Source organism: Muntiacus reevesi, chromosome 19, assembly GCF_963930625.1.
Source record: "Muntiacus reevesi chromosome 19, mMunRee1.1, whole genome shotgun sequence".
NCBI classification, from domain to species: Eukaryota; Metazoa; Chordata; class Mammalia; order Artiodactyla; family Cervidae; genus Muntiacus; species Muntiacus reevesi.
In genome coordinates, this window is record NC_089267.1 from 14,604,736 (window position 1) to 14,629,689 (window position 24,954).

A 24,954-nucleotide genomic window follows, 5' to 3' on the forward strand; every position below is an offset into this window, starting at 1 on the left:
GCTATTTTATTGATGAGCAGATTGAGTCTCAGAGAGATTAAGTGACTTTACAGGTCACAGGCCTGGCACCTCGTTTCTCTTCCCATTATTCACCTCAAATTAAATGAGTTTTAATATAATATTGTACCTCTAGAGGGGCCTTCACACATTTTTAAAAAAATTTTTACAACTTGATTAGATTACATTTGACCCACTGAAATCTAGGAAGAAAAAATAATCGTCTTTCCCCTGCCTTTCTTCAAATTATCCCACTTGAGCTGGAGATCACAGGATATGGCAAATTAGATTAAACATTATTTTTAAGACATTTGACAGTTCAATGAAAGTGTTGGAGGTGATGATCTTTGGTTAGAGTACTGTTTCAGGTTTATTTGTTGTTGCTGCTGTTTTTTGCCTTTTTAAACTGCTTTATTAACTTCACAATATATAATGAACATCTCTCCATGCAATAGGTAAAACTGCTGCTGATAGAAACTTAACAGACTGCATCAAAAACACAACAGTCAATGAGAAGCCGGTAACAGGAAGTCCACAAGAAACAATACCAAAAGATTTACAACAAAGGTCTGTCATGAACATGTAAGTTTAGAAAGCAACTGTCTCTCTATAAGCATCAGACATCAAGGCCTAAGGCATAACTCATCATGATGGCCGTGATGAGGGGATCAGTGCTAACTCCCCGCAGACTATGACTCAGCTGCTTCTCCCAAAGCTTTTCCATTAGTTATCTCACCTCCTCCCCAGTCCTTTTCATATACTCCTCTCTCATCCTTGCCTGTGGCTCTGCAAGCCTCTGAGCCATGTCCCATCTATAATACAGAAAGGGCTGCCTAACATGGAAGCACCTATGATTTCCTCTAGGTACACAGCTTCCAAAAGGAGGGCCAAAGGCTCTCCTCTATTAGCGTCTTGCCCCCTTTCATCCTTGTTTTCAGTCTCCTGGTTGGCATTTTCCATGCTGAGATATTTTACTGCTTGTTCCTCTTTGCATGCCACTGCTCCTGGGCCTATCCTTGCTGTCTCCTGGTCTTCCCCATCCTTGCTGCAAGAGTGACACTTCACCTCCTAGTCAACCCCCCCAGCCCCAGCGCATCCTCCTCTTGGGAGCCGCCCCGGCACACATACCCTCAGGGTCATCAGGAGCAGGGACTGAGAAGACAGTGAGCAACCAAGAGGTCTCTCAGTTTTAATTATAAGACCACTATAACAATTCAGGAAAAACTAGGTGCAAGTTTAAATAAGAAAAACACTATAGAGACTTCCAGGATCTAGAATGATGAGATGTGTGTTGATCTGGTTAAGGAATTTTCTTTTAAAGCATCTATTGATAAATGAGAGACCACACCATTGTGTGTGGCTCAGTATGTTAGCAAATTTGGAAAACTCAGCGGTGGCCACAGGACTGGAAAACATCAGTTTTCATTCCAGTCCCAAAGAAGGGCAATGCTGAAGAATGTACAAACTACCACACAACTGCACTCCTTTCACATGCTAGCCAAGTAATGCTCAAAATCCTTCAAGTTAAGCTTCAGCAGTATGTGAACCAAAAACTTCCAGATGTATAAGCTGGGTTTGGAAAAGGCAGAGGAACCAGAGATCAAATTGCCAGCATTTCTTGAATCATAGAGAAAGCAAGGAAATTCCAGAAAAACATCTACTTCTGCGTCATTGACTACACTAAAGCCTTTGACTCTGTGGATCACAACAAACTGTGGAAAATTCTTAGAGATGGGAATATCAGTCTACCTTACCTGCCTCCTGAGAAACCTGTCTGTAGGGCAAGAAGCAACAGTTAGAAGCAGATATGGAACAACTGATTGGTTCAAAATTTGGAAAGTAGTATGAGAAGGCTGTATATTGTCTCCCTGCTTATTTAACTTATATGCAGAGCACATCATGTGAAATGCCCGGCTGGATGAATCACAAGCTGGAATCAAGATTGTCGAGAGAAATATCAACAATCTGATATGCAGATGATACCATTCTAATGGCAGAAATGGTTTTTCCAGCAGTCATGTATCAATGTTAGAGTTGGACCATAAAGAAGGCTGTGTACCAAGAAATTGATATTTTTGAATTGTGGTGCTGGAGAAGGCTCTTGAGAGTCCCTTGGACTGCAACGATATCAAATCTAAAGTCAATCCTAAAGAAAATCAATCCTGAATATTCATTGGAAGGACAGATGCTGAAGCTGAAGCTCCAGTACTTTGGCCACCTGATACGAAGAGCTGACTCACAAAAGACTCTGATGTTAAGAAAGATTAAAGGCAAAAGGAGAAAGGGGTGGTAGAGGATGAGATGGTTAGATAACATCACTGACTCAATGGACATGAATTTGAGCAGACTCTGTGAGACGGTGGAGGACAGAGGAGCCTGGCATGCTACAGTCCATCGGTTCACAAAGAGTCAGACACACCTTAGTGACCGAATGACAACAACATTAATAAATGAGGTTTCAGTTTTAATTTCTGTCCTTTATATAGAAATTATTTCTAATATATATTAGCCTACTTTCTTTTTTTTTTTTTCAGTGGGTTTTGTCATACATTGATATGAATCAGCCATAGAGTTAGCCTACTTTCTTTCTAGAGAGTATGTTCAGGAATGATGTTCAAAACGTGATTTAATCTTTTTTATAGATCGTGCTTTTATAGTGATTACATTAAACATATACTTTTCCTGATATGGGAGTATGGGAGATATAGGTGTTGATGGTATCTGAGGATGGGCTAAATAATACCTGTAGGAAAAAAATCATAAGACTAGCTCTTTAGGGACCTGCTTATTCCCTGTATTTTAGTTCCCTATAAATTCTAGATGATCATCATTAACGCAAACTTGTTAATTACTAAAGTAAATCAAAACTTTTTTCAGAAGCGATATGTAAATATCTCATTTATCCTTTAAATAATACTCGAGTACCTACTCATTCCTCCTTTGTAGGATGGGGATAACAGCTGAACTTTCTGTATCAATTAGGTTTCTTTGCTGAAGGCAACATAAATGAACTCAGGCTGGAACTTCCCTGGTGGGCCAGTGGCTAAGACTCATGCTTCCAGTACAGAGGGTCCGGGTTCCATCTGTGGTCAAGAAACTGGACCACACATGCCACAACTAAAGGTCCCGCATGCCGCCACTGAGACCCACAGCAGTCAAACAAATAAATAAACATTAAAAGGAAAATAAACCTTGGCTAACTTCTCTGGAAAAAGGTTGTACTGGAAGAAAAACGGGATGGTGGAGAACGCACTGTGTAAAATGAGCAGGGCCGTGACCATTGGAAATGTCACAACCAGACGCTGGTCGCCACGATGATACACACCGCGGGGGGTTATCTCTGTATCTCTGCGGCACTTTGTGCAGATTCCAAGTTTCAGGTGAGTGCCTCCAACTGACGTAACCTGGGTCCCATGCCCTGACTATACCTTAGTTACCAGAGCATGGTGACAAGGATTGAGCCATACTCAGCTTTCAAACTGCGAAGTGGGCCCTGTTCCCACCAAGACTCAAAATGACGGATTCTCCACAAATAGAATGAGAGGTTAGAAGGCAGGTAAAAGGCCAGTGCTTACTGTGTGACATCACAAGACTGGGACGACTTAGTGGGGGGATCTGTGTGAAGTGCTCGGCACAGCGCTGGCACAAGGAGGCAGCTGATCAATTTCAGCACTGTTATCATTATTAACTCAATGAGGCGGGGACTGCGCTCATCTCTAGGGATAAAAATGTCATAGGACACACTTTCTAATCAAAAGGCTCAATTATTTTGGAAAGCTTTTACAGGTAGAAACAAATATAAAAACATAATAATAATACCAGTTATTAAGTGCTACAGTATAAGTATGACTTATAGTATAAGTCATATATATAGGAGATATACTGTAAGTCATATACTTATACTGTGACTCATATACTGTGACTCATATACTGTGACTCATATCTATACTGGAAAAGAAGGAAAAGGAAAAACAATTCTGCTCCAGTCAGAACAGAGAAGAAAACAGACTGAGTTCTGAATCCTGACACCAGCATCATGAGAGGGCTTGGCATGTCTGAATTCCTATGACTGGAGCAGGTTCAGGATTGGGAGGGATTCTGAAATGAGTGATTTCACTGATTACCAGGACGTGGTAAAGGGGGTGACATGATCAGACCCGGGGGATGGGGTGACTCTTTAGGAGTGGTGAGAGAGTGGATGAGACCGAGCAGAGGCAATATCAAGAGTTCAGATGAGAGATGATGGCCTGTTCTCAGGGAAGATGAAAAATAAGACAACAGCTTAGAAATACTGGATCGACCAGAAAGTTCATTCAAGGTTTTCTGTAAGATATTATGGGACAACCTGAATGAACTTTTTGGCCAATCCAATAATTTAGGACATAGAATGAACTACATTCAGTGCCTCCAACACTAGGAGTGAGGAATGGAAGGGATCCTGGGTGACTAAAAAAACCCCACAACTTATGACGAGTGGATGGTCATGCTGTCATTATACTGATAGGCAAGGGAATAATTCGAAGCAGTTGGGAGAGGAAAGAGAATGAGTTTCTGCGTGGTTTTTGGCTTGCATCACATTAAGAGTTGGCAACAAAGAATGCAGCTGAAGCTATTAAATTGGCTGTTAAACAGAGAAGATGGAAAGACTCCGTAGATACCTATAGTATTGATTCCTATAAAAATGAAAGAACCAAATCACAAGATTTTGCATGTGATCTCAGAGGTAGTTCTTGGAGACCCCATCTATGATAGGAAGTCTGGGGATCTCAGTTTAGGAATCCATGGGATAGCACAAAGAGACTTGGGGAAGAGTCTTACAAATATTCAATGAGTGAGAAAGTTGAAACGTTTACAAACATAAACATGGAATACACTGTTAAGATGAGTGTTGGCAGCAGGTAAGATAGTTATGTCCACCGTGCTTAGTGACATAAGCTCAGTTTCCTAGAGTTGGCTATAGACTTGCTGTTTGTTTATCCGTGCGTCCCATTTATTCAGTAATAACAACAGTAGGCACTGTTAAATGAGATGTGAAGGCCATCATGTCTGGCTCTAGAGACACAAAGACAAATTAAGGACCCTACCCTGCTCTCAAGGAGCTTACAGTCCAGGTGGGAGGTACTTGTAAATAACTAAAGTACCGATGGGGAAATGAGTGTTGGAAGATGTACATGCAATAGGTGCTAAGAGAGAACACAATATTGCACCTCAGTTTTGAAATAAGGTTTTGAGGGAAAACTTCTTGGAGAGGACCAATAGGCTTTACTCTGAAGAATTAACTGCATTTAGTCTGGCAACACTTCAATGTAATATATAACACAGCTGTTTGTTCTATTTGTTCTATAGCAAGCACTTCAGAAGGGCTTGAATGTAAAGTACAAGAAATGGCAAAAGACAGTGGGTGGAAATGAAACTAGACAAGTAAGCAGGGCTAAGGCAGTAATCTAAAAGGCCAGCAATTTCCAAGAAAGGTAACTCTGTCTGTGAAGAAGCCTGGTTTAGGACAGCTTTATGGATCTGAGCAAGGTGATAAACTAGGAAACAATGAAGAGGCATGCAAACTCAATGAAAGGAAAAAGACAAAGGAGATCCCCACTGTGCTAGTCAAGCAAAAACAGCTGAAGGATCATATAAGACATCTTAATTAACTATGCCAAAGCCTTCAACTGTGTGGATCACAATAAACTGTGGAAAATTCTGAAAGAGGTGGGAATACCAGACCATCTCACCTGCCTCCTGAGAAAAGTGTATGCAGATCAGGAAGCAACAGTTAGAACTTGGAACAACAGACTGGTTCCAAATAGGAAAAGGAGTACTTTAAGGCTGTATATTGTCACCCTGCTCATTTAACTTATATGCAGAGTACCTCATGAGAAATGCTGGGCTGGAAGAAGGGCAAGCTGGAATCAAGATTGCCGGGAGAAATATCAATAACCTCAGAGTCGCAGATGACACCACCCTTACAGCAGAAAGTGAAGAGGAACTAAACAGCCTCTTGATGAAAGTGAAAGAGGACAGTGAAAAAGTTGGCTTAAAGCTCAACATTCAGAAAACTAAGATCATGACATCTGGTCCCATCACTTCATGGAAAACAGATGGAGAGACAGTGGAAACAGTGTCAGACTTTATTTTTGGGGGCTCCAAAATCACTGCAGATGGTGATTGCAGCCATGAAATTAAAAGATGCTTACTCCTTGGAAGGAAAGTTATGGCTAACCTAGATAGCATATTAAAAAACAGAGACATTACTTTGTCAACAAAGGTCCATCTAGTCAAGGCTATGGTTTTTCCAGTGGTCATGTATGGATGAAGCTGAAACTCCAACACTTTGGCTACCTCATTCGAGGAGTTGACTCATAGGAAAAGACCCTGATGCTGGGAGAGATTGGGGGCAGGGGGAGAAGGGGACGACATAGGATGAGATGGCTGGATGGCATCACCGACTCAATGGGCATGAGTTTGAGTAAACTCTGGGAGTTGGTGATGGAGAGCGAGGCCTGGTGTACTACGATTCATGGGGTCACAAAGAGTCGGACACGACTGAGCGACTGAACTGAACTGAACTGAACTAAAGGAGTTTGGGCTTCCCTCATAGCTCAGTTGGTAAAGAATCTGCCTGCAATGCAGGAGACCAGGGTTCAATTTCTGGGTCGGGAAGATCTCCTGGAGAAGGAAATGGCAACCCACTCCAGTATTCTTGCCTGGAAAATGCCATGGACAGAGGAGCCTGGCAGTACCATCCATGGGGTCGCAAGAGTCAGACACGACTTAGCGACGAAACCACCAAGGAGTCTGGACTTTATACCAAGGGTAGTAGAGTGCCACCACAAGAGTTTAAAGAGAGGAATATCTAACCAGGCTTTCATTTTATAAAATGTAAATCTGATGGTACTGTAGAGACTGGATTAGGAGCAGACAAGATTGCAGCCTGGGAAATTGGTTTGGCGACTAAAGCAGCATACGACACATGAACGGATGGTGGCCTGAAACAAGATAGTATTGCTAAGAAGAGGAAATGGATACACCAGACAGACAGGGCTGTTGTTTAGTCACTAAGTCAAGACTGACTCTTTGCGACCCTATGGTCTGTAGCCCACCAGACTCCTCTGTCAATGGGGTTTTCCAGGCAACAATACTGGAGTGGGTTGCCATTTCCTTCCCCAGGGAATATTTCCCACCAGGGATTCAACTCCTGTACGGATGGATGGATTCTTTACCCTCGAGGCACCAGGGAAGCCAGAGAAACAGGGAGCTAGGGGCAAAGAGACAGTAATGAATTGCAAGTGGAGGAGGAAGGGGAGGGAGAGGGTGAGGGAGAGAGAGAGAAAATCAAAGTCACCACTCACAGTAAGTTGTGTGTACGGGCTTCTATTGGTCTGCTAAAGCCTTTTAATCTTAAATCCAAAATGAAGTCAAAGCAGTGAACTGAAACCATCCACTCCTTCTTCTCTTTTTTCCAATTCGTTTTGAAATCTAATTAAGTTTTACCTCCTGGCAATCTGGAATTAAATTTCTGAGATTGCTGTCAATTATTTCCTTTCTTGGTTTCCTCTTCCTCTTTCTTACTTCCCTATTTTATTCTTAATATCTTATGTTTAACTCTATGCTAAGATACTTCATCATAACTTAGCTTCCCCCCTAGAACTGCTTGCTAAGTCGCTTCAGTCGTGTCCGATTCTGTGCGACCCCATAGACGGAAGCCCACCAGGCTGCCCCGTCCCTGGGATTCTCCAGGCAAGAACACTGGAGTGGGTTGCGATGTCCTTCTCCAGTGCATGAAAGTGAAAAGTGAAAGTGAAGTCGCTCAGTTGTCTCCGACTGTTAGCGACCCCACGGACTGTAACCCACCAGGCTCCCCCGTCCATGGGATTTTCCAGGCAAGAGTACTGGAGTGGGGTGCCATTGCCTTCTCCGCCTAGAACTGTGGAACATCTAAATAACTGAAACTTGTCCCCATCACAATCTTGTAGATTTCCCAAAGCTTTCCCAAACCTGTCCTTGGAAAGTTTCCGGGTAATGTTCACAGGGTAATTCTCTGTTGTGAGTACGACTAACTTTTTTCCAGCGGAGACTTTCAGCATTATAGTCATCATTTCATTTTCTTAAAAAAAAAAAAAAAAAAAAGCTTCTTTTTGTCGTAAAGGCAAAACATATTTTCATCATATTAAACGTTGGAATATGACTCACAGGTATGCCACTTGCACAAACAGTAAAACAAACATTATATCTGGGTTCTATTCTGTGTATACGGCGGTGGCAGAAGGGCAGAAGAAATGCAAAATTTCCATCTCAGATCCCCGTTCCCAAAAGCAGAACAGCAAGTGTGCTGCACGGGGAGGTGACCACCCTCGTCGGGCAGCGCAGCCCGGGGCCACCGGCGAGTCCGCCTCCCCCCGCCTCCGCCAGGCGGCCCGGCCCTCCCGCCCTCTCCACAATTCAGGGTCCTCGCCCCGTCCCCGAACGACTTTCTCCGTCCGGGAACTGATTCCTGCTGCGGCCAGACTGCACCGTCCCTGCACCCACAGTCCGCAGGGGGGCTCTGCAAGCGCCGGGAACAACAGCCCCGTGAACCAGGCGGTTTCGCGGGGGCAGGAACTAGGGCTCCCGGCCAGGCCAGGGGCGGCTCCTCCCGGAGCAGTCAAGCGCCCACCAAGTCCCGGAGGCTCGGCGCAGCGGGGTGGAGCGGAGGGGCGGGGCGGCCCCGCGCCGAGCGCGCCCCCTCCCGGCGCGCCCCCGCTCCCAGCGCGCGCGCGCCCCCTCCTCTCAGCGCGCGCGCGCCCCCTCCTCTCAGCGCGCGCGCGCCCCCTCCTCTCAGCGCGCGTCCCCTTTCCGGTGCGCGCCCACCCCGCGCGCGCCCTCTCCCGGCGCGCCCCCCCTCCCCGCGCGCCCCTTCTCCCGGCGCGCGCCCCCTCCTCCCGGCGCGCGCCCCCTCCTCCCGGCGCGCGCGCCCCCCCTCCCGGCGCGCCCGCGCTCTGCCCGCCGGGCCCGCGGCCTCCCCGCCCCCTCGGGCGCTCCGTAGCCGTGACGTGCGCGCGGCGGGGCCGGGGACTCGGCAGGGCGCCGGCCGGCGGGTGGAGACGGACCCGGGATCTGTCTGAGCAGGAAGCGAGCCGAAGACCGGTCGCCGCCGCCGCCCCGTCCCGGTGCCGGCGCTCACCGTCGCTGTCTCCTCGCCCTCGTCAGCCCCGCACCCCACCCTCCAGGCTCACCGGCGACAGGTAGCCCCGCCGCCGCGCACCTGCCCTCGCGTCCGCACCGGTGAGTGTCCGGGGCGCCCCCGTCTCGCCCTCTGCAGCCTCGCAGTCCGAGCCCGGCCTCTCTTCGAGGCCTCCGCCCGCCGCCCGGGGTCGACGAGCCGGCTCGGTTCTTCTCCCGAGGACGCCGGGGGTGAAGCAGGTGATGAGGGGGCCCGGGCGGCGGCGGTTCCCGGGAGCTCAGGGCTGGGTCTCATTTCCACAGGACAATGATAGTCTCCTTTCATGGGTTTTTCATCACAAAGATACCTTTGTGTATTATCTCTGGCTCCCAGGTTGAAACAGAGCACTCAGGTGTCCAGCTTAGACCTGGACGCTCCGTGACAGTTTTCTCTTTCGTCCACGAGCTTAAAATTCAGTGCAGAAAGAATGCTTTTTGTTCTGGGATGTGAGAATCAGCTGCTATTACTATTAATTATATAGGAGCCCGGATTGGAACTATTTAAAGTTGCATTTTTAGTCTTTGGTTAGTCTAGTGTTTTGGGTATGTTAATTTATGTATCTGCTACTGAACAAGAGCTTTTCATATTTGTTATTTTCCAAAACTCTTTAAAACGATTAAAATTGCTCAAGCTCTGGGGTAAGGAAATAGTTTGATAGGGTTATTGTTACTAGAACATCCGTATCAGAAATATTTCCATACAGTTTTAGAAAAAGTGTTATGTTTTATCCAGCGTGAAGTTTGTAGTGGAGGAATGCTTAAATCCTAATCTACAGATCTAAGGAGCTAGGAACTCTGCCCCAATTTAATTGGCTGCTGTTGATGCTAAGTAAGTTTTCCTGGTTGTTGTGCTCTGACCATGTAGATGCAATATAGCTAAATATCGTCAGGGTTTGAGAGTTTTAAAAAGTGTTATTTTTAAGATTTAGCTGAAGGCTGTTCACACTATAAAATGGGAATCTTGAACTTGGTCATGGTACAAAGGTTGGCAGCAAAAGGACGTTTCTCTACAGATTAACTAAACTTCTTAGATTCCTTGGCTTGTGGTTTGCCATTGGAAATTGTTTACTGAAAAAATTACCTTGGTGTCTTTTATTATTAATTTTAGTAACACCACAACTTGGTCTATACCCAGAGCTTGAAACAAAGCAACCTTTTGAAATAACTCATTGACTTTTAAATATCCAGCTCATTTAGAGTAATTTCATTTGCACAGAATTACTTGCATAGTGGTAAACAAAAGTTATTTTAGTCTTATGCACATTTGCCCCGTTGCACTTGTATGTTCTGTGTGACATGCTGTTTATTGTTGGCTTTTAAGCTACAGTTTAGTTTTCAAAAACTGACTTTAAGAGAGACTAATGGAAGTGGTGAGCAACTTCAAGAAAAGATAATGATTAAAAACTCTCTGTATAATATTTTAAACTATGTATAATATATATTTTTCCATTAGTGACTGGAAACACGGACAAGAAAAATGTAATAAGCTAATGCAAAATTTAATGTAAATTCATGCAAAGTCTTAAAAATATAAGTCGTAACCCGTGGAGCTCATCTGAAATGGATTTTTCCTCTGTTTATGTTTGTGTGATCAACTTTTAAAATAACAGTGGCCAGGAAATCTGAGAGAAGCTGAAGGCCCTTTTCTCATCCTGTTGTGACTTTGCCTGGAGACTGTGGTAGATTATGTAGTCCATTGTTTAGATAACCCGGCTATCTACGGGTTCTAAAATATCTTTCTTTTTTTTTCATTAATTAATTTTTATTGCAGTATAATTGCTTACAAGGTTGTATTACCTTCTACTGTACAGCAAAGTGAATCAGCCATACATGTACATAACCCCTCCTTTTTTGGATTTTCCTTCCCGTTTAGGACATCACAGTCCATTACGGAGAGTTCCCTGTTCTATACAGTATGTTCCCATCAGTTGTCTGTTTTATACATGGTATCAATTGTGTAGATGTGTCCATCCCAATCTCCCAATAAAACACAGCTTTTTAAATAAAACTTTAAAGAAATGACCGTGAGGTTTGAATAAATAAAAGCACCCCAGACTTTTTTTTTTTTTTTTTTTTTAAGAAAACCTTACAGTCTGCTGATAATTGAAGTACCATATCTGTTATGTCAAATGGCAATTTTACAAAGATATTTAAACTTTGTGAATTTTTTATTTGTATATATTAAAACATTTTAAGTAAACAGTTGAAAAAAAGTATGACAACTGTAATAAATTCCATACAGTTTATCTGTGATCCTTAGGAGATATTTTGTATTAGTGTAATTGGTGACTGGCCCTTTAGTAGGATAAAATTGTCATTTATCCTACTCTGCTCTGTCATGAGCAGAACACTGAGGAACTTGATCTACAAAATAATTTTCAAGGTTGGTGGTCTTGTGTGTGTGTGGGTGCTCAGTCATGTCTGACTCTTTGTGACCCTGTGGACTGTAGCCAGCCAGGCTCCTCTGTCCATGGAATATTCCATGCAAGAAGAGTGGAGCAGGTTGCCACTTCCTACTCCGGGGGATCTTCCTGACCCAGGGATCGAACCTGTGTCTCTTCAGTCTCCTGCATTGACAGGCAGATTCTTTACACTAGCACCACCTGTCCTAAATTGTCCCTTGAGAACATTTAGTCTCAGAGATTAAGTATTTGTTCAAGTTCTTGAGGTCCTGTCATTCCTGGGAGAGTCTGGATTCACACTCAAGACCTCCAACCATGAAAGCTCAGTCCTTTCCACCAGAGCGGGTGCATTTGGTAGGCTTCTGGTAAACCCACAGAACCGGTATTGTGCTAAAGAATGTAACTGGAGGTTTGAAGGAGGTACAGAGGAGTGATGTTGAGAAAGACTGGACATGGGACAGTGGAACTAATTTTGAATTCTGTTTCTTCATTTTTAGGTGGACATTCTTAAACAGTGATATGATGTTGCTTTATCATTTTGGGGGTAAATTCCAGAATATTACACGTATTGTGCACTTTTAATTTTGGTGGGTTATAGGAACTAGAATCAGACTGTAATGTAGCACTGGTTTTCATTGTAGCTAAAATGAATAGCATAATTTTCTTGGTTAGGATAGAACTTAAAAATGAGGTAGACTATTGCCCATAAATACAGTAGTTGCCTTTTAAATAATACATAATTAACTGTGTAATACTAAGGGGGGAAATGGTTTTTAGATCATGATTAAATGGTGACCTGTTCGATTAGAACAGCTTTTTTAATGGCCTGTGTTTATTTCAGGAATGTCCCTTGAGCTATAATAGACATAAAGAACAAAAATGAGCACACAAAGTCCACCTCCTGTAACAAATGAGTCATTTCGGCAGTAGAATGTGCTTCAGTAAATAAGCAGAAAAATGGTAGGAAGGCGGAGTTGGGTGACTTCTGCTAAAGGTGTTTTAAACTGCGGGGAATTTTGCATCTGGAAGATAACTCATATTCAACTGTAAATACAACACCATCATCCAAGGGCTAAGTGTAAATTATTAATGGATGATCTGTAACACATCTGCTTGTGTGTGTGTGTGTGTGTATAATCAAGAACTAACTAAAGTTTAATAAGCTTAATTCTGTTTTTGAGGGATATATAATGTTAAGAGGAACCAGGACGGTCTGCATTTAAAATAGTTACACTTTTATTTGACACATTTAGTAGACTGTTAATAATCTTAAAATGTAACTATTAGGATGTCTTCCTAATTATGGTGTTCAGAGGTGAATTTTTTTTTTTTTTTTTTTCTTATCGAGTAGTGTAAGAATGACACAGTGGTTTGAGAAACGACCACAAGTCAGCAAGCGTTCTCCCTGTGAGTACTGAAGCGTGGGAAGTCAAACCGGAAGAACAGATCCGGCTAGAAACCTTGCTAGTGTCAGAGAGAGGGGGAAGTCCTTTTGTATTCACAAAGCAGGTCTCCAGTGAAACCAAAATACCTAGGCACGTTCCTCGGGTGATATTCACATGCCTGCCGAATGACGTGCACAAAGCCAGGCGGCGCTCCTGGCGGAACCACGGGCATCGCCCATGTAGGTTCCAGCACTTGTTCTTTTATTGGAAGGGAACCTGCCGCTTAACCTTTACATGGTAAGGTGTTCGATATCGCAGATTTGAAATACTTCTATTCTGTATGGATGAGCATCTTTTCCAACCAGTATTTACTGAGGGTCCATTGTGTCTGAAATACAGCTGTTAATGGACACTGGTTCTTCCCTGTTCTGCAGATCTTTGGATTTAGGGTACAGAAAGTGTGGCGCAGGTGCGAAAAGAAAGATAGACAGACGCATCCGTTTAAAACCTCCTGAAGACTTATGTCAGAAGTGAACACCTCACACGTGCGGCGCTTTGCCGTTTTGTAATTCGTTTATGTACATTTGTTCCTAGAGCAACTTGATTAAGTAGATGTGATAAATTTATTCCTAATCTGCAGATGCGAAAATGGAGACCAAAAAAAAAAAAAAAGGATTGGTCCAAACGTTCATTCTGGTGTTTCCTACCATCTTACGGGAAAACCTGAACAAATGCAATGGCCACTGCAGTCCTTTGTTTAAGGTCACATGGGAGGTTGCTGAGGAGCGTCCGTGGGAATTGGACCTTCTACCCGCACATTCTCATAGATCCGCCCTCCTCCAGGTCTCGTAGCTCTTTGTTGTTAGTCGGGGTTAACCTTTCATCAGTTAGTTCAGTCGCTCAGCTGTGCATGACTCTTTGCGGCCCCATGAACTGTAGCACGCCAGGCTTCCCTGTCCATGGCCCGCTCCTGGAGTTTATCAAACTCATGTCCATGGAGTCAGTGATGCCAGCCAACCATCTCTTCCTCTGTTGTCCCCCTCTTCTCCTGCCTTCAGTCTTTCCCAGCATCAGGGTCTTTTCCAAGGAGTCAGTTCTTCTCATCAACCTCTCAGCAGTGACTTATTTCATTTTATGGATTTAAGTCAGGTGGGTCAGAAAATTCTGGATAATCAGGGCCACTAAAGTGATGATTATTAAATATGTAGTTACTATTGTTTTTCCTTTTTCTTTTTTTAAATGTAAGGTGGAAGATGAGCATGATGCATTATTATAGAACTACTCTTAACATGTTCAGTAGATGAATGGAGTCAGTGTTGGTAATTAACTTTTCTAGTTGTAGAATTTTTAAGAGAAAACCACAATTAGTTTTAAAAAAGGAGAAAAGTATTCTGGGGGAATTTTGAAGATAAATTTTATGACTTGGCATATCGGTATTGATCTGATGGTTATCTTGCTTTTATAAAGACTCACTAATGAGCTGTAAGGTGTGACTGTGTTGGTATCTATATGCCTTCATTCATTCCACAAATATTTGAGTGTCTGTCACGCGGAGGCACTGTTCTAAAGGTTCATGATAAGGTGATAAATTAAAACCAAGTCCGTGTACTGAGTGACATTTTATTATTGTTTTGAATCGAGTTAATTATAGACTCTTCATTCTAGTATGTGATTAACAGGGCTGACCCTAAGGTTGGGAAATAGTTGTCAAAGTGGTGCAATTTGAGGGCTACTGAAAGCCTCATTTGCTCTAAAATATTCTATTCCTGGCCTTCAGTCCACTGAGTCACAGCCCTGTTACCAGTCGACTCCTGATAAACACTAACATGTTCCACCTTTTATCACAGAGGCTGAGAGAAGAGTAAAGAGAGGAGAGAGGGCTGGCGAAGTGTAATTTTAACAGCGGCTGTTGTTTACTGAGCGCGCACCGTGTGTCGGGTACTGTGTCAGCCGAGTGCTGTATGCACCTCAGCTCGGTCAATCGCTGTGTCACCGCAGCGCCCTTGGCATTGTGACTCTTGGGTCTTGGGAAACAGAGACACCGGCGTGTGAAACTCGCTCGAGCTCCCAGCTGATGCTGGGCGAAGCTGGGGCAGTCTGTGGTCACAGACGCGCACGTGGAGAGAGTGCCCCCCGCAAGTCATGGCACAGCACAGGGGGAGGGCTTGGTGAGTGAGGGGTGGGCACGGAGGGCCACGAGAGCTTGTTGGGCGAGTGGGGGGAGTTGTAGGGGGCAGGGACAAGGTGGGTCATTCTTGTTTGCCTAACTGCTGACCCTGACCTCTTTATTCCAGCCCCTAGGCCCCAGAGTTGCATTTGAGAAAAGGGCTTGCTTGTCCAGCTCCAAAGGGGGAAGGCAGGCAGAGGGCAGGGCATCCGGGTTTTGCCTCTTATTACCAGGGTCACACGGCTTAGCTTCTCTGGGCTGCAGTTTGTCAGATGGAGGCTACAGTATTACCTGCCTGGTGTGGCTCTCGTGAGGACTGGATTAGACACTAATACAGGGAAAGCACATGGCTAGGGTACAGTATTATTGTTACTACATTGGGGTTTTCCCCATGTTTAACGTGGAATGTTCATCCAAAAGGAAAAACAAGCTATGTATTGGAGATTCAGGTGAAATCTTGAAGAGTTGACCTGTTTTAAGTAGTACTTAAAAACAGGTGCACACCACAATTATCTGGGGAACTAGTAAAAAGACATCAGAGATGTGGGTGGGGTGTGGGCAATGGCATTTTAATAAGCTTCTCAGTTGATTTATTTGTGCACCAAAATTTGAGAACCACTGGTTAACACCTTTTCTTCATCCTCTGCTTTGGGAGGGTGTTGGCAATAACACCAAAACATTGCTTGGATTAACCAGGCAGCATGCGGTAGAAGGAAGTGAAATATCGGTTACCAGAATCTTTCCATGATTGTTTTTTTCATTTAAGCTTATTTGGAGCTCACAGCATTTATCTTGAGAGGACAGTGCAGTGTTCAATTTCACACTTTAATTGTGGAGAGTATTTCAGCTTGTTAACCAGCTTCATTTGGAAGGGAGCTGGTCATGTTTAGTCTGTAAATGACTATACAAATAGCAGAGCAGCTTCAGATGAAGCTGATGGTGGAGAACCCACCCACCAGTGTGGGAGCCGTAAGATACTCGGGTTCGATCCCTGGGTCGGGAAGGTCCCTTGGAGAAGGAAATGGCAGCCCACTCCAGTCTTCTTGCCCAGAGAATCCCATGGACAGAGGAGCCTGGTGGGCTACAGTCCTTGGGGCCACAAAGAGTCTGACATGACTGAGCTCGCATGTGCGTGCGCGCGCACACACACACACACACACACACACACACACACACACACACACACACACACACACACACACACACAGCAGTATTATATAAATAATCCTCATTTAAATCTTAAGACCTTTTAAAACTTTTTAGCTGGATTTTTTTCAGTAATGCACTGTTTCTGAATAACGAGTCTTGGGCTTGCTAGCCACAGCAGGTCAGGTCCCAGCAGAGGCGATTGCATCCTGGATGGCGCGGGTGAAGGGACCGCAGGGGTTAGAAGCAAACATGGAGTGGGGGGGTGCCCAGGGGAGAGCAGTGGTGAGACGCCCTCAGTTCTCCAGAGATCCTGGGAGGAGAGAGCTGGCCTCGAGGAGGAGGGCGGGTAGGAGCCCAGGCTGCAAGGCGGGGAGCGGGGAGGTTCCCGGGGCTCTCGACGTCCTCTGTCTCCTGGATCTTGGCCGGTGGCTTCCGTTGCCAGGCAGCTGGGGAGACCAGTTAGCCTGGCTCTGGGTAGGGAGCCTTGGGCAGGAGTGGAGCAGAGGGGAGAAGGGGGTTCTGTGGAGCAAGTGAATAACTCAGGCATTGATTAGAAACTTTGGGATTCTGTTGCATTGCCTTCGTGCATTTTAAATGACTTGTAGCTTTGTGATTGTCTGCAAAGTGCTTGAGACTGCCTGTCTTTTACATGCTTTTAGAAAATACTTTCTCATTTAATCAAACAATTAGGAAATGTGATGACCCGTATAGCCTGATGAAAAACATAATCTAGGTAGGTTAACATAAAGCACTTTTATTCATGTGTTGTTATGCCTTAATAAGTCTTTCTGAAATTCTCTTCATTGGGTAGTCTTGGTTTGATAGACTAAATGTTTTTCATTAAAAAAATCTTTTACTGATTAAGTTTAAAATATTTTGGCAAGAAAAGTCCTTTGCCTTCTGGAATTTATACTTCCTATTAACTTGGACTGATAGTAGGAACACCAGAATACGGTTCATAGAAGTAGGACTATTATGAAATAATTGTTCTTCTTCCCCAAGTCCTTTTAAAGACACATTAAATTTCTGTATGAAGCTGTCACAGTGTACTGTTATAGAGCTGCCTTCTGTTAATGCCAACTTTACCTAGTTAATCTGAATTCTGGCTAAAAGTTTAAACCTGTGCTCTTCACTTTGGATAGATTCCTGAAGATTACTAAAGAAAAAGATTTCTTGCCTTAAAGAGATGGCATGAAGGTCGCTAGTTTATGAGCGTTACTTGAGGCAAGGCAATTATAATAATTTATATTTCCCCTCTTATGGGTTCCAGGGGAAGGAGTTCAAGATTTTATTCAGATTAAGCAGCAGCTAGACTGGGTCTTATTCACAGCTTCCAAAAAAAGAGCAAATTAATCAGTAACCAACACCTGGGTATGAGACTTTAACATACAAATAAAGGGTATGTCTATGTAAAGGTTATAATTGGGAGTTTGGGGGGAACAAATAAGTTTCTCAGCTTGTTTTTAAAAGAGTATGGTGGAAAAAATAAACAGGTTTGGGGTAAAGAAAATCACACCTGTGCTTGGAAATCATATATTTAGATTTTTTTTTTTTTTCTGTAGGTGAGCCTTTTTCTGAAAGGAGCAAGTTCAAACTTTTGTGAAATCTTCTGAAAGCACACTGTTTATTTTGATTTGATGCTGATAGAATTAGTATCCCGCAGGAAAGGATTGAGGCTGTCGGCTTTTCCTTGTTATGCTCTTTGAATTTCCTTGATTTGAGGATTGAGTTATTCCAGAGAGAACTTTTCTCCCTTTCCTTGTTATTTTTTTTCTAAAATTAGATGAAACAGCTGTGTTTTGGTTTGTGGGCATGATTTGCTGTCTGTTATCCTTTTGGTATTTTGGGGAAGAACAAAGTATGCATGTGTGTGTGTTTCGAGAGGGAATGAATTACTTTCTCTGTGTTTCTGGTCTGTCATTACTGAGTTGAAGATGAGAAGAGCAAGATGATTTATGTATCTGTTGTGCTTGAGGTTGCAAACAGAACTGTGGCTTGTGTTGGCTACTGAGATGATGGAGAAAACTATTTTAAAGTGTAAAAATAGTTGTCTTGTACCCACCTGCTAATGAGGAGACTCGGGTTTGGTTCCTGGTTTGGGAAGATCCCCTGGAGAAGGAAATGGCAGATTGCTCCAGTATTGTTGCCTGGAAAATTCCACGGACAGAGAAGAAAGATTTTCTATCAGATGTGGTGGGGAGGGGGAGGGGAGGAAGAGAATTGAGTGAATTTGAGCGTATGACCAGATTCCCTTCAGATGGTTTTTTGGCCAACCCAGTAGAAGTCAGGGAATAAAATTTCAGTCAGAATTTTGTATTTTATAGAGAGAGATTCTACTGATGAGTTTGCTTTTGAAGAGGGGGTGGGTGTGCAGCATAAATTAGGAATTTATAAGCCAGTTGTTAGCTGTGATGATTTTCACGAGTTATTAGAATACGTGGAGATAGCGCGACAGCTGCATGGATTGTTAGCGTGTCAGAAAGTGGGCTGTTGTTTATTAGCAGTGTGCCTCTGGAAGTGGCCCAGAATCTCATGCACTTTGGTCCCATTCTCTGCGATCCTGCTGTTTGGCCACAGCATTGACCTAGACTATTTTGGGGACCTACAGACACCCGAGTACTTCAGCATACTTGAACAGTGAAAGACAGCAGTGTCCCATGATGAAGATTGAAGGAGCGGGCCCAGTACAATTCTGATAGTTCCCGGGCGCCAGTGACGTGCCACCACGTTCGGTGCCCTGTAGTCCTGTCCTCATGAGTTCTAACGTGGACCCTGTGGGGCGGCTCACGTGCTTTTGCAGCTGAGAAAACTGAGGTCTAGCAGCTTGTCTAGGTGACACCACAGTGGGGGCACAGCTGAAGGTGTCTTCAGGTGTTCTGGATCCGGAGCCTCTGTCCCGTTTGGAATGTTAGGTTTCCTCTTTTCGTGTGTTCCTTTAAAGACTTGAAGCTTTGAGGATTAAGCCGATGTGTCCTTCTCTGTCGAAACGAGGGTGATAACGTCCTGACCCTCAGGAGGCAGTGGTGTGGTTTGAGGTTTCTTGTCCAGGGCGATAGGTCCTCTGCGATGCACTCGGGTGTCCCCACCCACTAATTCCTGCTGTTCGCAGGGCCCCAGCCTCTCCTCGGACTGATGAGAAGGGAGACCTTGTGGACATGTAGAGCCTAGGCCATTTGAGATGACTGGCTGGTGGTGGTTTTAAATCCCTTAACCACTACCCCTTTCACTTACCTTACTAGTTTGCTTTAAGCCAAGGTATTGCTGTCAAGTTTTGTATAAGTTAAATAACTAAAAGTAATTTTTTGTTATCCTTGGAAAGCTGCTTGTTTAAAGGATCCCAATAAGTGACTACTTTTGTAAAGGGAAGAATCTTTTTGTAAAACAAATGATTGTTTTCTAGATTATACTAATAAGTCTGGGTCTTTCACATATGACCTTTGTATAAACACAGACCAGGCTAAACACACATTTCATATGAATATGCCTAAATTGAGTTTGACTTCATACTGTGCTTGATACTATTAATAAAAAGGGATTGAGAAAATGGGTTCATTAAATGCTGTTTGTTGTATTTGTACAAATGTACTTTAGTAGTCTTATCTAGATGAAGAATAATGTTCTTTTAAGCAGTAGGTTGAGGTTAAATATATAGCACAACAGTAAATTCTTTTTGTGTCATAAAAATTTATTAGGTAAATGTTAGTGTTCTGTTTAAATGCCAAAGTAAGTGTTTTACATGAGGCTGAAATACATTCTCTAAAAATAACAGATAAAGTTTAGAGTGAGAGTTTATGAAGCAGTTGTTGTAGTTGAAAAGCAGACAAGCTGTTGTTTGAAACACACAATTTCACGTAGTCCTGAGTAAAATATTAATTTCCTGTACCTAATACCTTGCTAATGAGGCCGTGAACCCAGTTCCATTGTAATCTGTGTTCTCTCCCTGAACACTCAACAGAGACTACTCTGTAACCTCCTCGTTAATAGAGCCAGTGGCCTCATTTAGGTCGTTCTTCTGTTCCAGCCTCTTCAGCTACTGACTGACTGGTCTTCCTTGGACTCTTCCTCCTCAGCGCCTGTGGTCTACTCTCCCAGACCCCCAGCGTTTGCGGTCCGGCTTTCGCTGCTTGATTTTCTCCGCCCGTGCCTTTACTGTTCACGTCTCATGAAATCCTGTGCTTGGCGCTTGGCTCTGCTCGCTCTGTTCGTATTTTGATGATTATATCAGCTCTTACTTCATGCCGCTTTCCCCTCAGATTGCCTTCTGTGTTACCTTGAGCAGCGTTTCCAAACTGATGCTCCACAGACATCTTCATGAAGTATAGACGATCCTGAAGGTATCCTCTTCGCAGACACCTTCCCATTTCACACACTTCCTCCCGCCGCCTCCAGGCAGACGCTGCCTTTCCCCCGTTTCCGCCATGCTCCCCGCCCTACCCTGATGGTTCACGCTCGGGGCCTCACCCGCCTTCCCTCGTCACCCGTCCTGCCCTGTGAAGGCCGGCCCTGGCTCTCCCGCGCCCCTCGCGGCCCCGGCGTTGGCCTTTGCCCTCCGCGTAAGGGCTGCCTGTGCATTGCCTTGGAGTTCTGTTCCAGGGTAGAAATCTGACTGCAGTAATCTCTTCCTCAGTGAGCATCCCTGTTTTCCCCTTTAGTACAGTGGCAAGTCCAGACGCTTTCTGTGGGGCTTGACACTCTTTGCGGACTGATCTCTTGGCCCACTTTTCACCTGAGCTCTCGTCACACTTTGGCCATTGTCCTGAGCCCTGGCCCTGTTGACCTGTTCCCCAGACTCATCCCGGTTCTCGCATCTCCCTACCCCAGTTCAACCAGGCCTTTGTCTGGAATACTCTCCTTTAGTCAGGCTTACCCATCTCTCAGAACCTGCTTGAATTAAATCTTTGACAGTAGCTTTCCCCAGTTTACTGTTTTGGAAGCGTGCCTGTATTATAGTATTCATCACTGGTTATGTAATATACGTGTATCTTCTTTCATGCGCCACTGCTCTTCCTAGATGCTGAATGACTCAAGTGTGTGAACTGCCAGCAAACGATTTGGTGAGGTTTTATTTAGATCAGCAGATCTTGGGTCTTAGGACTCCTTTATACTCTTTAATTATTGAGGACTCTGTAAAGATTTTGCCTATCTGTTTATATTTATCAATATTTACTAGAAATTTTAAACATATTTAATCTATTTAAAAATAAAAATGCATACATTTTAGCAGAAAAGACATGTTTTATGAAAAACAGTTGTTTTCCAAAACACCAATTAGTGAAAAGAGTGCCACTATTTTACACTTTTGTAAAACTCCTTAATATCTGACAATAGAAGATAGCTTGATTGTCATATCTGCTCATGATTCAGTTTGTTGAGTTATTTTACTTTATTTTTTTTTGGTTGAACTGTGGATGAAGAAAATCTGGCATCCTACAGATATCTTACTGGGGAAGGAAGTATAAATTTGACCTTTTCAGTTAATTGTGTGTATGCTTCAGACATTCATCACAACTAAACGGTAGTTTCTTAAAGTCCCAAGTGGAATTTTAAACCATATCAGTAATTTTTTTGTATCCTGTTACATTAAAATTTGTTATTCAGTTTTGCACTTTAAATGGGTATTCTCCTCATACGTAATTTCATAATATGATGTAATGGTCATTTGGAACATACTATTTCCCTGAGTTATGCAGACCTTCAAAATATATGTAATCTCATCAGAAAACTCAAGTACTTATACTTCTACAGTATAAACTGTTTTATGTTCAAGGCGACAGATGCAGGTTTTCCCAGATTCTGCTTTCATTTGAATTTTATCATTGTTAACAAACACTGTCAGTTGCTTTCCTTGATGTGACAGGCTTCCCTCAGAATAACAAAACTTGTTTACCAAAAACTCAAGTTTGAGTTTGTTAGTCAAGGTTTGTGGTAACTAACCAAGGTTTGTTAGTCATTCTTTCCAGTGAAAATAGTGTTTTGTGAAAAAACATCAGTTTCTGAAAATGATAACTCAAACATTCTCATGAATGTTTTCCTTGGGGCAACATCATACTTTGTTTTACAGTGGAAGTAATTTGTGCACAATCCCCATTTATATGACAGATTTATATTTGAGGATCAAAATGTAATGAAGTTGGGGCTTCCCTGGTGCCTCAGTGATAAAGAATCTACCTGGAAATGTAGGAGAGGAAGGTTCGATCCCTGGGTTGGGAAGCTTCCCTGGAGAAAGAGATGGCAACACACTCCAGTATTCTTGCTTAGAGAATCCCATGGACAGAGGATCCTGGCAGGTTACAGTCCATGGGGTCACAAAAGAGTCAGAGTGACTCAACAACAACAACAACATTGGAGGTACTAATTTTTATTGAAATATAATTGATTTACAATATTGTACTAGTGTTGTACAGCAAAGTGGTTCAGTTATACACACACACACACACACACACACACACACACATGTTCTTTTTTTATATTCTTTTCCGTTGTGGTTTATCATGAGATGCTGAATGTGGCTCCCTGTACTGCAGTAGGACCTTGTTCATCCATTCTGTATATGAAAGCTTGCATCCGCTAACCCCACCCTCCCTTCCAGGCCTCCCCCAGCTTCCTCCCCCCTGGCAACCACCTGTCTCCTGTGTGTCTGTGAATCTGTTTCACAGATGGGTTAATTCGTGTCATATTTTAGATTCCACATGCTAGTGATGTCCTGTGGTATTTGTTTCTGTCTTTCTGACTTACTTCCTTGGTATGATAATCTCTAGTTTCACATCAGAGGTACTCTTAACATGAGGCAGCCTCCTTTTTACTGTGGCAGCCGTGACCACTGGTATGGTTTGGTTCCTCTGCCTTGACTCTAGCAAAAGTGGTAGAAGTTTTACCCATCATTGGTTCTGCATTATTAGGGCAAATGCCTTAGTATCACTTTGAAAATTGTTTTGCTGTGTTGACTCTCTGCGAGGGTCTCAGAGCCTCCAGGGGTCCTTTGGCCACACTTGGAGAACTGCTGGTCTAGATCATTGTCTGCTGGATTTGTGTGTTCAGGTTTTCTGTAGACCTGACATGGAGATGCCTGGAGAGTTAGACTTAGACTTTACCCTCAAGTTAATTTAATTCAGACTCCTTATCAGAAGTTGAGGAATTGCAGCACTATTCATAGTAGCTAGGACATGGATGCAATCCAAATGTCCATCGACAGAGGAATGGATAAAGAGGACGTGGCACATGTATCCATGCAATATTACTCAGCTAAACAAGGAGTGATATTGGGTCATTTTTAGTGATGTGGCCGGACCTAGAGTCTGTCATACAGAGTGAAGTAAGTCAGAAAGAGAAAAACATGTATCATGTATTAATACATATATGTGAGATCTAGAAAAACAGTACAGCTGAACCTCTCTGCAAAGCAGAAATAGACGCAGATGTAGAGAGGAAACGTGTGGACACCCGGGGGGTGGGGGGTAAGTTGGGAGAGTGGGCTGGACGAATGAGCACTGCCCTGTGTGAAATGCAGAGCTAGTGGGAACGTGGTGCGTAGCTCAGGGGGCTCGCTCAGTGCTCTGCGGCCATCTAGAGGGGTGGGGTGGAAGCTGGGGGGTGCGGTGGGGGGTGGGCTGGGCTGGGGAGGAGGCCCAAGGGGGGAGGGGATATACATAAAGATACAGCTGCCTCACTTCACTGTATAGTAGTTTCTAACACAACATTGTAAAGCAACTGTACCCCAATTAAAAAATAATAATAAACAGATTTGAGGGGAAAACAAAAAGGTGAAAAAGCTGAGGTTTCAAGAGCTAAAGAGACTTCCTGAAGGTCATACAGCCAAATCAGTGGCAGAACTGAAAAGATAATTCATACAGCTGTTAATTCAAAATTCATTTTTTTCTATCAGTATTGTGCCACTTAAAAAACTTAGAGGTAATTTCAGAGATATATTATATAAAGGTATGGTTACAAAATAAGCATTTCTTTTTAAACCATAGTGTGGATATTGTCAAATAGAATTCTTAGGGGATAGACTTTTGAATCTCGTGACCCAGAACTCTGGGGTCAGCTTTCATCTGTTTTTCTTAGCCTTTTTTGTTTTTAAATTTAACACCTTGGCTGTGCTGGGTCTTCATTGCAGTGTGTGGGCTCCCCGTTTGTGTTGCTCGAGTTTAAGTTGTTGCACAGCATGTGGGATCATAGTTTCCCCCCAGGAATCAGACCCACGGCCCCTGCATTGGAAGGCAAATTCTTAACCACTGGGCCACCAGGAAGTCCCTGCACCTCTTTTTTTCAGCTAGTTGGCTAGAAATGGCTTGCTGTGATCAGATGGAAGACTGGGTGACAAATTAAGATAATTCAGCAATTAATATCTAATCGCTACTAAGAGAAACCTCTGTTCAGTTCAGCTCAGTCGTGTCTGACTCTTTGTGACCCCATGAACCACAGCACGCCAGGCCTCCCTGTCCATCACCAACTCCGAGTCCACCCAAACCCATGTCCATTGAGTCAGTGATGCCATCCAGCCATCTCATCCTCTGTCGTCCCCTTCTCCTCCTGCCCCCAATCTTTCCCAGCATCAGTGTCTTTTCCAATGAGTCAGCACTTCGCATCAGGTGGCCAAAGTATTGGAGTTTAAGCTTCAACATCAGAGCTCCCAGTGAACACCCAGGACTGATTTCCT

The 24,954-nt window shown here is 43.7% G+C and overlaps 1 protein-coding gene and 1 pseudogene across 4 annotated transcripts in view; one reads left to right on the forward strand and one right to left on the reverse strand.

The window, feature by feature from the left end:
* Positions 1–620: 620 nt before the first annotated feature.
* LOC136150961 (protein BEX2-like) lies at positions 621–8,087 on the reverse strand (annotated as a pseudogene).
* A 934-nt stretch (positions 8,088–9,021) lies between these two features.
* The window catches only part of MYO6 (myosin VI), a 160,461-nt gene continuing 144,528 nt past the window's right edge, over positions 9,022–24,954 (forward strand). For 3 of the 4 annotated variants that reach the window (XM_065911725.1, XM_065911727.1, XM_065911728.1), the window contains exon 1: positions 9,022–9,255. The gene's annotated coding sequence lies outside the window, so the exon portion shown is untranslated. The other variant, XM_065911726.1, reaches the window with a different exon arrangement.